A 15734-nucleotide genomic window follows, 5' to 3' on the forward strand; every position below is an offset into this window, starting at 1 on the left:
GAAATAAAGTTCTGGACTTTCTGCTCCGTCCAACGACATCACAGCAGGATCCTGATCGCTGCTGCGTGTCAAACTGAACGATATCGCTAGCCAGGACGCTGCAATGTCACGGATCGCTAGCGATATCGTTCAGTGTGACGGTACCTTAAGATTAGCAAGAAAGTCCCCAGTGCCTCACTGTTTAACCTTTACATGGTGAGGGTATGTGCACACGTCAGGATTTCTTGCAGAAATTTTCCTGGCAAAAACCGGACATTTCTGCCAGAAATCCGCATGCGTTTTTACAGCGATTTTACCGCGTTTTTGATGCGTTTTTTGTGCGTTTTTCCCATATGCATAGAATTGCGGGGAAAACGCAGAAAATCCGCAAAAATAATGAACATGCTCATTTTTTTACCGCGATGCGTTTTTTGTTGTTGATAAAAACGCATCCATGTGCACAAAACATGCAGAATGCATTCTAAATCATAGAATGCATAATGTATGCGTTTTTAATGAGTTTTTATAGCATTTTTAGCGCAAAAAAAACTGAACGTGTGCACATAGCCTCACTGTATGGTGGTAGTATCAGTCGTAGTACAGTATTTTTGGTTATCTGTCAGTATGGTGGTATAAAGGTTTTAGGCATGTATGTAAAAAATAAAAAAAAATAATAAAAGCTAACGAATGCTTTGAAAAATAGAAGTGTTAATGGTTTATTTTTTTAATCAATTTTCAAAATGCAAAATGAACAAGAGAGAAATTTAAATCAATATTTGGTGTGACCTATTTTTTTTCCTTCAAAGCAGCATCACTTCTTCTAGAAACACTTGTACATAGTTTTTGAAAGAAGTCTGCAGGGAGGTTGTTCCAGACATCTTGGAGCACTAACCCCAGATCTGTGGATGTCACTTGTACAAATGCTTCTGTCTCTTCAAGTAAGCACAGACAGACTCATTGATATTGCGATCTGGGCTCTGTGGGGGCAACATAATAATAATTTTATTTCTATAACACCAACATATTCCACAGCACTTTACAATTCAAAGGATACATGTACAAACAACATAAGACATTACAAAATAATGCATAGTTCAATACATACCTAAATGAGTGAGTGTGGTGCTCACAAGTGTTCTCCTATGAGGAAATAAGGACTCAAATGGTAAGCAGAAAATGCTTGTTAGTCATCTCTATCATTAACAGGAACATTCAAATAACCCTGCATAGACCTGCCTGCATCTGTACATGTACGAGTGCAAGGAAGGGAGAGTAGGGAATAGTTAGATTAGGCTACGTTCACATTAGCGTTTTGCGGTGCTGCGTCGGCGACGGAACCCACAATGCATGCAAAACGCAGCTTTTTGTGACGCATGCGTTCATTTTTTCATGATTTTTGGCGCAGAAAAAACTGCATCATGCAGCGTTTTCTGTTGCGCCAAAAAATGCATCCGTCACAAAACGCGAGACAACGCATGTCCATGCGCCCCCCATGTTAAATATAGGGGCGCATGCGTCGCCGTGGCTCCGCCCGACGCAGCCCTGCAAAACGCTAATGTGAACGTAGCCTCAAGGTACCGTCCCACATAACGATTTCGTTAACGATATCGTTGCTTTTTGTGATGTAGCAACGATATCGTTAACGAAATCGTTATGCGTGACAGCGACCAACGATCAGGCCCCTGCTGGGTGATCGTTGGTCACTGCGAATGATCAGGACCTTTATTTGATCGCTGATCACCCGCTGTCATCGCTAGATCGGCGTGTGTGATGCCGATCCAGCGATGTGTTCACTGGTAACCAGGGTAAATATCGGGTTACTAAGTGCAGGGCCGCGCTTAGTAACCCGATGTTTACCCTGGTTACCATGGTTAATGTAAAAAAAAAACAAAAAAAACTACATACTTACATTCCGGTGTCTGTCGCGTCCCCCGGCGTCAGCTTCCCTGCACTGTGTCAGCGCCGGCCGGCAAGCAGAGCACAGCGGTGACGTCACCGCTCTGCTTTACGGCCGGCGCTTACACAGTGCAGGGAAGCTGATGCCGGGGGACGCGACAGACACCGGAATGTAAGTATGTAGTGTTTTTTTTTTTTTTTACATTTACAATGGTAACCAGGGTAAACATCGGGTTACTAAGCGTGGCCCTGCGCTTAGTAAACCGATGTTTACCCTAGTTACCCGGGGACTTCGGCATCGTTGGTCGCTGGAGAGCTGTCTGTGTGACAGCTCCCCAGCGACCACACAACGACTTACCAACGATCACGGCCAGGTCGTATCGCTGGTCGTGATCGTTGGTAAATCGTTTAGTGTAACGGTACCTTTAATGAGGTATAATCACATATCACTTCCAGGACTCCTTGTTCTTCCTTATGCTAAAGAGAGTTTAATGACATTGATTTTATGTTTGGGGTCCTTGTCCTGCTGCAGAATAAATTTGGAGCCAGTCAAACCCCTCCCTAATGGTATTTCATGAGCATCTGTTTGTATTTCCCAGAACTGAGAATACTAAGAAATGGGTAACGTTGAGAACCATAGACAAAGTGGTCAGCCATGGAAGTAGTGTAGCAGATAAACAACATGCCATGCTTCCCTTCAAAATTGGAGGAAGTACAATAGTGCAGAATTGGCAGCAACCAGTGGGTCTCAACTTCACCCGTTTCCTGTTTGGCCAGATGTCCATTGAAGAATTGTGGCTAAATACCATACCTCTGATGTGGAACGGGTAGACCAACTACATGTTAATGCCTATGGATTAACCATGGAGAGAATGTATCACACTGGCTCTATCATTTCAGCCAGGTATGTTTTACTCTGAGGTGTTCAAGGGAAACATAAATGCTGCTTGAATAACTAGCCAAGGTCTGCTTCATGCTGCCTATGGTTCTGGTGTGATAAGGTGTGTATCACTGTCAGCAGATATGGTATTTATTGTATAAGTTAAGCTATTTTACAATTTACGTTCTGTATCAATTCTTCACAATTTCAAGATCTCTGCTTGTAGCCATTTATTAGGAATAATAAAAATTTATCAAGGACATGGGCATACACTGCCATTTCGTTTATTACTAGTGATGAGCGAATAGCATTGTTGCTCGGGTGATCTCTGAGTATTTGTTAGTGCTCGGAGACTTAGTTTTTGTCTTTTCAGCTGCATAATTTACGGCTGCTGGACAGCCTGAATACATGTGGGAATTCCCTAACAAACAGGCATTCCTCACGTGTTCAGCCTGTCTAGTAGCCGTAAATCATGCAGCTGAGGTGAGGAAAACTAAATCTCCGAGCACTAACAAATACTCGGAGATCACCCGAGCAACTATGCTATTCGCTCATCACTATTACAAGACAGAGCTTTGACCGTATGCATTGTTTTATACCTTGGAAGTAAAAAATTTACCTCTTGATGAAGCCAATAAACCTTTTTCACAGTGGTCATTAAGCATCTTTATTCCTCAGTGCTACTTTTTCACAGTGCTGAGGAATAGGTGTACAGCGCCACCCAACGGAGTTGTCGACCGACACTCTGCACCTCTCTGGAACTGATTGGACCGATTACCCCTTAGATGCTTCTGACAATCGTGGATGTGGTATCTATCGTGGGTGACAATATTTGCTACTGTAACCTGAGGTCTTGTAATGAGCAGGATTTAACAGACCATGGCAGTGAAAGACTGATAGGACTCATGCGACCAAAATTCAAACTGAAAAATCTTTGTTTCACTGTGGGAATGAGTAAAAAGTCTAAAAAGAAATAAAAAAAAAGTGTATAAAATGTAAAAAAGAAAAAAAAAATGGAAAGCTGTTTTGCCACTAGAAACTGCTTATTTGCTCATTCTGCCTCCCAAAAATTGAAACAATTCTCGGTTATTTATTTATCCTGTGCTCTATGCTTAGCTCTTACGTCATGGATTTCCATGTAAATTCCCCGCAAAAAATCTAATACAGTTGAAACCCTTGATATAACCATCACTGTAATGAGGCAGATGGAGTCACTTAGGGTAGCATCTGGCCTCTGTTCCAGCAATGTTCATTTTAAGTGGTTTTTATAGTGTACAAAAGTGTGGTCAACCACAGTTGTGTGTATGCCTAAAGAGAGAGGACGCCTGAGCAACAGAGGCCAGAGTGACTCCATCTGTGTCCTTATAGTGAATAGATCCTTCAGGGTTTCGTCTGAATTACATTTTTGGGGAGATTTGGGTGGAAACTCCAACATTACACACACACCCATTATCTGTCAATGTGCGGGAAAAGTGACATGTCTCCAATATAGTATTTGATACACTGCAGTTAGGCAAAGGGCGTATATGGTTATGTAGATAATGTCATAGATAGATATTGCTATCTGAAGGAAAAATGTGTCGTGACTATAACATAAAAACACTTCTTAGGAGACAGGGTGAAGGGAGAAGCAGAGGATGTGCCTAGTAGATATATAATTTGTGTGATTGAATCGTTCGCTGTACCATTGTAAATTATTATATATATATATATCAATTCTGAATGGCTGAGCTTCCCAGATAGACCTATTTATTTATTGTTCATTACCTGTATGGACGTGGCACTATGGTGTCGTCTCCTGTTTTTGTCTTTATAGAGAAAATAGACAATATTTGTCAGGAAATCCGCTCCCAGACACCAAGTGCAATGACTCCCAGTCCTCCCTGCATCTCCCCTGGCTCACTCTCCACATTCGATCCCATCACAGAAGAAGAAGTCTCCAGGCTCCTCTCCTCTTCTCGCCTGACTATATGCACCACCGACCCCATTCCCTCACACCTCCTCCAGGCTCTCTCTCCAGCCGTCACAACTCACCTAACTACAATTTTTAATCTCTCCCTTTCCTCTGGTATTTTTCCCTCCTCCTTCAAACACTCTATCATTACTCCATTACTAAAAAAACCCACCCTTGACCCATCCTGCACAAACAACTACAGACCGGTCTCCAATCTCCCCTTCATCTCAAAACTCCTGGAGCGCCTAGTCTACTCCCGCCTTACCCGTTACCTCTCCACTCATTCCCTCCTAGACCCTTCACAGTCCGGTTTCCGCCCCCTACATTCGACAGAAACTGCACTCATCAAGGTGACCAATGACCTTCTGACAGCAAAACATAATGGTGACCACTCTCTGCTCATTCTTCTCGATCTTTCTGCAGCTTTCGACACTGTTGACCACCCTCTCCTTCTCTCTAGGCTCCAGTCACTAGGCATTAAGGACACTGCTCTCTCCTGGTTCTCCTCCTATCTTTCTGACCACTCCTTCAGTGTTCTGTTCTCTGGCTCCACTTCATCTCCTCTTCCTCTCGCTGTTGGGGTACCTCAGGGCTCAGTCCTTGGCCCCCTTCTCTTCTCCCTCTACACAGCCCCAATTGGACAGACCATCAGCAGATTTGGCTTTCAGTACCATCTTTACGCTGATGACACACAACTATACACGTCATCCCCTGACCTTACTCCTGCTGTACTACAGAACACTACTGACTGTCTGTCCGCAGTCTCTGACATCATGTCCGCTCTCTATCTGAAACTCAACCTCTCCAAAACTGAACTTCTTCTGCTCCCGCCTTCTACTAACCTCCCTAAATCTGACATTTCCCTCTCCGTGGGTGGCACCATAATAACACCCCGGCAGCAGGCACGCTGTCTGGGTGTTATGTTTGACTCTGATCTCTCCTTCACCTCCCACATACAATCTCTTGCCTGCTCGTGCCGCTTACACCTAAAGAACATCTCTAGAATCCGCCCTTTTCTCACCATGGAGACAACAAAAACTCTCACTGTAGCCCTAATCCACTCCCGCCTGGACTACTGTAACGCTCTATTAATTGGCCTCCCCCTCACTCGACTTTCCCCTCTCCAGTCTATCCTTAATGCAGCAGCCAGGGTCGTCCATCTGGCTAATCGTTACTCGGACGTGTCCGCTCTTTGCCAGTCGTTACACTGGCTGTCCATTCATTACAGGATACAATTCTAAGTACTTGTTCTCACCCACAAAGCTCTCCACAGTGCGGCACCCCCTTACATCTCCTCCCTCATTTCTGTCTATCGGCCTAGCCGACCACTGCGCTCTGCAAACGACTTTCGACTAACCTCTGCACTAATCCGTACCTCCCACTCCCGACTCCAAGACTTCTCCCGTGCTGCGCCAATCCTCTGGAATGCTCTACCCCAAGATATTAGGACCATCCACAACTTGCATAGTTTTAGGCGCTCGCTCAAAACACATTTGTTCAGAGCGGCCTATCGCGTTCCCTAATCAGTCATTTTATGTTTGTGTGTGTGTATCTCCATCTACCCCCCACTCCATGAAGATGGCTGGACCATCATTTTAAATACATAATTGTAAATACACACCTGTACTTTGTATCTCCCCCACCTCATTGTAGATTGTAAGCTCTCACGAGCAGGGTTGTCTTATTTTGTCTTATTTTGCTTTATTACTGTATTGTTAACATTGTTACCTATGACTGTTGTGTTTGAAACTGTTAAACTGTAAAGCGCTGCGGAATATGTTGGCGCTATATAAATATAGATTATTATTATTATTATTATTGTCTTTATTGCATATATTTATTACTTATGATTTTGTAATAAAATTTTGAATATTTTTACCCAGCTCAGTTGTCCATTTTCCTTCGGTTTTCTCTTAACCTCGTATGATAGAGCTTGTTTATTGTATGCCCTCTTTTTGGTTTACGGTAGATCTAGTAATCTGAGTATTAAGAGATTTTTCTCATCTACAAAAGGGAGGAGTGGATATGAAACACAACAGCAATACGAATATGTTCACATGTGCCATATTTCTGGAAGAAATTTCAGAGGCTTTAACATAGTTCTTTAGAATCGAAGGGATTGTTTTGTTAACAAGCACATTCACAAATTTCTGCCACAAACCTATTACGAGTGGCGTTCATTAAAGATTTCCACTGACACACTTCTATTTATCACAGGATGTTGAAACTGCACATGTGTAATGATATGTCTATAGGTTACGTGTCAATTTGCAACTCAACTGTTAACGGTCTTGATTTTACAGGTGTGGAAGTGGTGTAAGGTTTGATAATGGACCAAGTGTAATACAGAGCAGTCATCAAGTTCCTTTACTTGAAAGGCCACACACCAAAGGAGACGTACGATGAAATGAAAAAGGTTTATGGTACTTACCTACACGCAACCTCCCATCCTCACAAGATCTCCTACTCTACTCCCCTCTTATCTCCTCTTCCCACAATCGTATACAAGATTTCTCTCGCGTATCACCCCTACTCTGGAACCCTCTACCACAACACATCAGTCTCTCGCCTACCATCGAAACCTTCAAAAAGAACCTGAAGACCCACCTCTTCCGACAAGCCTACAACCTGCAGTAACCACCGATCGACCAAACCGCTGCATGACCAGCTCTATCCTCGCCTACTGTATCCTCACCCATCCCTTGTAGATTGTGAGCCTTCGCGGGCAGTGTCCTCACTCCTCCTGTACCAGTTATGACTTGTATTGTTTAACCCTTCGTCACATACAATATTCGGACTAACGAGTTCACATACAATGTGCCTGTCAGGCGCCAGCTGGAAAAATACCTATAATATCTAATGTTTGCAATTTCAGTGCTCTAAAAGTAATCAGTGACCTTCATAGGGATGTAATAAAAGAGACTACACATAATCAGTTGCAAAAAAAAACATTTACTTAACATAAAACTAATAACTATGAAATGCAAACTTTTCAAAACTCCCGCCAAATAGTCCCCAGTTCGACTCTCTCAAAAAAATGTACAAAGAAAATTTTTTAACACAAACTTAATTTTAAGGTACCTTAAGTACTATTAAAAACATATTCAATCAGAAGTAGATGCTGAGGTTTCCCCAGAAAAGTCACACTTGCAGAGCAAATAGCAAGAATTACACACCATTTTTGCATGTGTCAGGCAAATTGCTTTATGACATTTGAGACATTCATAATTTGAAAGCCTTCTGGTTCCGCTTTCCGTTTGGCAGGTGGTGCATCGCCTTCTTTTGTGAGGTGGTGCAGATGGTGACTTTTCACCATCATCTTCTGGGCGGAACCTTTTGAGCTGAACTTGAAGGCGAGAGGGGATACCGATTGTTTTCACGCTTCTCCTGCGTAGCTCTCCAAGTACTAGTTCATGGGCCAATTTTTTCAGATACAATCGTCTACGGAGTGGTTCAAGCTTGTTTTCAAGATAAATTACTTGTGAATTTATACCACCCAAATTCAACATAGCAAAAAATATGACCATTGGCCAGCGTTTGATGTTTCTGCTGACGTTGAAAGTGGAGCACATCTGATCTGCTGTATCCACACCCCCTTTGGTGGCATTGTAAAATGTAATTATCTCCGGGTTTTTTTCTGCCCCAGTCCCAGGATCGATGGCAGCATCATCATGAAGTGTTGATAGAAGAAGTACGATTTTTTTGGCATGTGGTACATAGGAAACTAAAGCCTTTCCATTATGGAATGCAAACATACTGCTGTACTGTTGTCTCTCTTTCACACTTACAAACTGTGGCGGCAATTCCCTTTTGTTTTTTCTTACAGTTCCCACATATGACAGCTTCTGAATTTTCAGATAATCAATCAGATCACAACTTGTAAACCAATTGCCAGCTGTAATATTGCGACCCGATCCAAATAAGGGTTCAGCCAGTCTTTTTACAACATCAATGGGTTTGTTGCTCACACAGTAAGGACCTTCTGGTTGTTTTCCTGCATAAACTTCCAGGTTGTAAGTGTAGGTCTTACTGGCATCAACAAGGGCATAAATTTTTATTCCATATTTGTTTGGCTTTGATGGAATATATTGACGAAAGGCACATCTACCACGAAAACCAGGGAGCATTTTGTCAATAGTGAGATTCTCTCCAGGGTAATAATTTTGTTTACAGTTTACAACAAATCTTTGAAATATATCACGAATTGGAGCAAGTCGGTCATGTGTTTTGCGTTCGGTTCGGGTAGTTCTGTCGTCAAACCGAAGGCAACGAATTAGAATCTTGAATCTGTTTATGGACATAACAAGGCTAAATTTTTCAACTCCATCCCCATCTTTACCCCAAAGTTCCTCCAAACTTTGTCTATTTGCCCTATAAGCTCCTGCAAGGTACAGTAATCCAAAAAAAGCACGCAGTTCTATTTCATCTGTGGGCTTGATGGTTCTGTTGCAGATGTACTTGTCCTTTATAATGTCTATATATTGGTTGGTATATGTGACAATAGAGTCCAGAATGTCATCTGTAAATATACTGTTCCAGCATTCAACTGCAGTTTTTGCATTACGTGCAGTTCCTATTACTGCAGGAAGGTGAGTAATAATGTTTAAAGGTTCCCTACGTTTTTTTCTGGAATGGCTTCTTGTTCCATTTAGTATTTTTATCTTTTCCAATATAATATGATCCAACTTCTTCATCCTCACCACTGTCACCATCTTGCTCTGTTTCAGAATCCAGGACACATTCTTCCACCTCATCATGAGAATCAATCTCACTTTCCTCTCCTAAATCCTCATTCAGTGTGAGGTCTCTATCATCTAACAGCATGTTTGTTACTTCCTCAACATCAAGTTGTTTGGATAAATTGTACATTTTCCTCTCCATTTCAGCAGATAATCTGAAGCAAGAGAAGGAATATGTTAGGGAACTACTGTATATGCCTGAGCAGCACACTTTCTTTTATAAAATCTCCCTTATTTCTATGAAATATCCTCACATTTTGTGCTATACATTCATAAAACAAGCTAAATAAACTATTGTGATGAATAAAAACATAAAATACCAACCTTACTGAATGTGACGTATTCACATACAATGAGCCTGAGAGATCTGTGCAGCTATATCCTCTCCCCTGAAGCTCTGAAATCCAACTGTGATATCAGATATTCAGGGAGGGGGTTTCCTCACAATCTGGTGAGGAAGGAGAAATGAAAGTAAAAGAGAAGCGCCTGTCAGATCAGTTGTATGTGACGGAGGGTTAAGATTATTGTACTTGTTTTTATTATGTATACTCCTCCTCACATGTAATTGTAAAGCGCCATGGAATAAATGGCGCTATAACAATAAATAATAATAATAATTATTACATCATATGATGTAGTCAAAAACTGGCATAGTCAATTCAAATGTGGTGGGACTTCAGTGCAAACAGCTGTAATTCCAGGGCAACCCCTCTGCTATTGATGAAAACACCATGCAGCAAATGGTGGTCGCCATTTTGGAACATCTGCGCGTAACCATTTGCCACCTAGCCCAAAATGTCAAGATTAGTGTAGGATCTGTGAAAAAAAAAATCATCCAAGACCATCTTCACATGCATAAAGTATCCCCTTGCTGGGTTCCCAGCCTCTCACACCTTTCCATAAGCAGGAATGAGTCAAATACTCTCAGGCTCTATTAGCGATGTGCCATGGAAACCAGAAGGACTTTTTCAACAGACTGATCACTCAGGATGAAAGCTGCGTCCATCACTATGATCCTGAGACTAAAGTCCTGTTGATGCAATAGAAGCATCATGATTCACCTCCTCCAAAAAAGGCACATGCCCAAAACTCGGCAGGCAAGGTTATGTTCTCAGTATTTTGGGACCAGCACGGAGTAGTATTGATTGATTTCCTGGTTAAGGGTACCATGATCACTGGGGCATACTATGCTCTGTTGCGGAAATTGAGGGAGACCATCAAAACCAAGAGACGTGGTATGCTCACCAAAGGTTTTCTCCTACAAGACAATGCACCAGTTCACAACTCACATGTTGCCCAAATGGAAGCATGGTCCTGTGGCTTTGAAATTCTACCACATCCCCCTTATTCACCCAACCTCATACCTTCAGACTTCCACCTCTTTCCAACAATGAAGTTATTTTTGAAGGGCAAGCATTTTCCAGGTGATGAGACTCTGATTTCCGAAGTCACAACATGGCTTTTGGAGCAACCTGTCGACTTCTACAAGCGAGGTGTTTACAGTTGCTTTAAAAGCTGGGAGAAGTGTGTGTCCCTAGGTGGCAACTACAGTGGGGGAAATAAGCATTTGGTCCCTTGCTGATTTTGTAAGTTTGTCCACTGACAAAGACATGAACAGTCTATAATTTTAAGGGTAGGTTAATTTTAACACTGAGAAATAGAATATCAAAATAAAATCCAGAAAACCACATTGTATAAATTATATAAATTTATTTGCATTTTGCAGTGAGAAATAAGTATTTGATCCCCTTCCAACCATTAAGAGTTCTGGCTCCTACAGACCAGTTAGATGCTCCTAATTAACTTGTTACCTGGATTAAAGACAGCTGTCTTACATTGTCACCTTTTATAAAAGACTCCTGTCCACAGACTCCATTAGTCAGTCAGTCTCTAACCTCTACAACATGGGCAAGACCAAAGAGCTTTCTAAGGATATCAGGGACAAGATCATAAACCTGCACAAAGCTGGAATGGGCTACAAAACCATAAGAAAGACCGTGTGTTAGAAGGAGACAACTGTTGGTGCAATAGTAAGAAAATGGAAGAAATACAAAATTACTCAATAGACATTGATCTGGGGCACCATGCAAAATCTCACCTCCTGGGGTATCCCTCATCATGAGGAAGGGGAGAGATCAGCCTAAAACTACATGGGGGAAACTTGTTAATGATTTCAAGGCAGCTGGGACCCCAGTCACCAAGAAGACCATTGGTAACACATTGCGCTGTAAAGGTTTAAAATCCTTCAGTGCCCACAAGGTCTCCCTCCTCAAGAAGGTACATGTGCAGGCCCGTCTGAAATTTGCCAATGAACACCTGGATGATTCTGTGTGACTTTGAGAAGGTGCTGTGGTCAGATGAGACAAAAATTGAGGTCTTTGGCATTAACTCAACTCACCGTGTTTGGAGGAAGAGAAATGCTGCCTATGCTCCAAAGAGCACCATCACCACTGTCAAGCATGGAGGTGGAAACATGTTTTGGGGTGTTTGCTAAGGGCACATGACTACTTCACCACATCAAAGGGAGAATGGATGGAGCCATTTACCATTAAATCCTGAGCGACAACCTCCTTCCCTCCACCAGGACATTAAAAATGGATTGTGGCTGGGTCTTCCAGCAAGACAATGATCCAAAACATACAGCCAAGGCAACAAAGGAGTGGGTCAAAAAGAAGCACATTAAGACCATGGTGTGGCCTAGCCAGTCTCCAGACCTTAATCCCATAGAAAACTTATGGAGGGAGTTGAAGCTCCGAGCTGCCAAGCGACAGCCTCAAAATCTTAATGACTTAGAGATGATCTGCATAGAGGAGTGAACTAAAATTCCTCCTGACATGCGCAAACCTCATCATCAACTACAAAAAAAGTCTGACTGCTGTGCTTGCCAACAAGGGTTTTGCCACCAAGTATTAAGCCTTGTTTGCTAGAGGGATCAAATACTTATTTCTCACTACAAAATGCAAATAAATTTATAGCATTTATATAATGTGATTTTTTTGGATTTTATTTTTGATACTTTATCTCAATGAAAACCGAACAGAAAACCTTCACAAAAAAGCCAAATATATATCAATCAACTCTTTAATGAGTCATGCAATATGACTTAGGATAAAAGCCAAATTAGTATCTCAATTCGCAGACACGGTGTTTCGGGCTGTTGGCCCTCGTCAGTGCGAAGCATGAGAACTAATTTGGCTAGGTGAGAGGCTCTGGACTGGGGTCTAAGGGGTATCGTTTCTCCTTATAGAGGGCACTCACCGATCTGAAGCTTGACTTGACTTTATTGAATGCTCATAAAAACATCATGGCCGGGAGAGTGAACAATGAGCTCCTGTGAGCAGTGTGGAGACTGGAAGGGAAGGAGCGCCGTTTTGGAATGCAGACTTTGATAGAATGGTCTGCGGGCGTTATGTTGAGTTTGCAGAGCCCCTGATGTACCTAAACAGTAGAAACCCCCCACAAGTGACCCCATTTTGGAAACTAGACCCCCCAAGGAACTTATCTAGATGTGTGGTGAGAACTTTGAATGCCCAAGTGCTTCACAGAAGTTTATAATGCAGAGTCGTGAAAATAAAAAAGATTTTTTTTTCCACAAAAAAGATTTTTTAGCGCCCAAGTTTTTATTTTCACAAGGGTAACAAGAGAAATTGGACCCCAGAAGTTGTTTTCAGAATATTTTCCCACGCTCGAGTTCATATGAGTTCATCCAGCAGAGGGCGTATCACCGCGACTCGAGGTAACTACAGTACATTCCCCTGCATTCCATTCATTCACCAAGTTTTACAGACAGGAGCACAGCTGCATTAGCAGAGCTCCTGGGTGTAAAATGATTTACCCCTTCAGATGGATTTACAGCATGGGACGGACGGAAGGTATGGAATATTGTTGTTTGTTTTTTTAACTTTGTTTCTGGTGACAAGGGTCTTCAGGTGGATTAAGAGTATAATAAAATATTAAAACACCATGTGTCTTTATTTCATTAAAATACTTTTTAATAATGTGTTTGTATTTTATTAACCATTTCGTACTATTGGATTAACCCCTTCACGACCTTTGATGTCACGTAGGCGTCATGAAAGTCGGTGCCAATCCGACCTGTGATGCCTATGTGGCGTCATGGAGGGATCACGTCCCTGCAGATCGGGTGAAAGGGTTAACTCCAATTTCACCCGATCTGCAGGGACAGGGGGAGTGGTACTTCAGTCCGGGAGGGGTGGCTTCACCCCCCCGTGGCTATGATTGTTCTGATTGGATGTTGAAAGTGCAACAGCCAATCAGAGCAATTTGTAATATTTCACCTATGAAAAGTGGTGAAATATTACAATCCAGCCATGACCGATGCTGCAATATCATCGGCCATGGCTGGAAACACTGATCTGCCCCCCCACCGCCACTGATCTCCCCAGTCCTCCATTCTGTGGACCGCTCCCCTCTGTGCTGTCCGCTCCCCCGTCCTCCTGTCCGCTCCCCCATGCTCCGATCCGCCCCCGTGCTCTGATCCAACCCCCCTGTGCTCCAATCCAACCCCCCGTGCTCCGATCCACCCCCGTGCTCCGATCCCACGCCGTGCTCCGATCCACCCCCTGTGCTCCGATCCACCCCCTGTGCTCCGATCCACCCTCCGTGCTCCGATCCACCTCCCCCCGTGCTCCGATCCACCCCCCCTTGCTCTCCCCCACCCCCGTGCTCCCCCCACCCCCTCATACTTACCGAGCCTCCCGGTGTCCGTCCATCTTCTCCATGGGCGCCGCCATCTTCCAAAATGGCGGGCGCATGCGCAGTGTGCCCGCCGGCAGATTCATTCCAGGTACATTTTGATCACTGTGATAAAACCTATCACAGTGATCAAAATAAAAAAAAATAGTAAATTAACCCCCCCCCCCTTTATCACCCCCATAGGTAGGGACAATAATAAAATAAAGAAAATATATATATATTTTTTCCACTAGGGTTAGGGTTAGAGCTAGGGTTAGGGTAAGGCTATGTGCACACGTATTCTGGTCCTCTGCGGATTTTTCCGCTGCGGATTTGATAAATCCGCAGTGCAAAACCGCTGCGGATTTATCGCAGATTTACAGTGGTTTTTCTGCGGATTTCACTGCGGTTTTACAACTGCAGTTTTCTATTGGAGCAGTTGTAAAACCGCTGCGGAATCCGCAGAAATAAGTGACATGCTGCAGAATGTAAACCGCTGCGTTTCCGCGCACTTTTTCCGCAGCATGTGTGCAGTGGTTTTTGTCTCCCATAGGTTTACATTGAACTGTAAACTCATGGGAAACTGCTGCGGACTCGCAGCTGCGGAAATGCTGTGGATCCGCAGCGTGTGCACATACGCTTAGAATTAGGCTATGTGCACACGGTGCGGATTTGGCTGCAGATCCGCAGCGGATTGGCTGCTGCGGATTCGTAGCAGTTTTCCATCAGGTTTACAGTTCCATGTAAACCTAAGGAAAACCAAATCCGCTGTGCCCATGGTGCGGAAAATACCACGCGGAAACGCTGCGTTGTATTTTCCAACGCAGTGCCTTTTACCTGCGGATTTTTCAAAAATGGTGCGGAAAAATCTCACACGAATCCGCAACGTGGGCACATAGCCTTAGGGTTGGAATTAGAGTTAGGGTTGGAATTAGGGCTAGGGTTGGAAATAGGGTTAAGATTAGACTTGTGGTTAGGGTTGGGATTAGGGTTAGGAGTGTGTTGGGGTTAGGGGTGTGTTGGGGTTAGGGTCGTGATTAGGGTTATGGCTAGAGTTGTGATTAGGGTTAGGGGTGTGTTGGGGTTAGTGTTGGAGTTAGAATTGAGGGGTTTCCACTGTTTAGGCACATCAGGGGTCTCCAAATGCAAAATGGCACCACCATTGTTTCCAGCCAGTCTTGCGTTCAAAAAGTCAAATGGTGCTCCCTCCCTTCCAAGCTCCGACGTGCGCCCAAACAGTGATTTACCCCACATATGGGGTACCAGCATACTCGGGACAAACTGGGCAACAACTATTGGGGTCCAATTTCTCCTGCTACTCTTGTGAAAATAAACTGCTTGCTAAAACATCATTTTTGAGGAAAGAAATTTTTTTTTATTTTCACGGCTCTGCGTTGTAAACTTCTGTGAAGCACTTGGGGGTTCAAAGTGCTCACCACATATCTAGATAAGTTCCTTTGGGGGTCTAGTTTCCAAAATATGGTCACTTGTGTGGGGTTTCTAATGTTTAGGCACATCAGGGGCTCTGCAAATGCAACGTGACGCCCGCAGACCATTTCATCAAAGTCTGCATTTCAAAACGTCACTACTT

At 43.3% G+C, this 15734-nt stretch overlaps 1 long non-coding RNA gene across 1 annotated transcript; it reads right to left on the bottom strand.

Moving 5' to 3' along the window:
* Window positions 1–682: 682 nt before the first annotated feature.
* Window positions 683–6702, bottom strand: LOC138667226 (uncharacterized). The gene is made up of 2 exons (XR_011318659.1): window positions 6589–6702; window positions 683–956 (listed from the first exon to the last, which is right to left on the bottom strand). It is a non-coding gene; the product is annotated as an uncharacterized lncRNA (long non-coding RNA).
* Between the last annotated feature and the right edge of the window lie 9032 nt (window positions 6703–15734).

The sequence above is a fragment of the Ranitomeya imitator genome, chromosome 2 (genome assembly GCF_032444005.1).
Source record: "Ranitomeya imitator isolate aRanImi1 chromosome 2, aRanImi1.pri, whole genome shotgun sequence".
Lineage (NCBI taxonomy): Eukaryota > Metazoa > Chordata > Amphibia > Anura > Dendrobatidae > Ranitomeya > Ranitomeya imitator.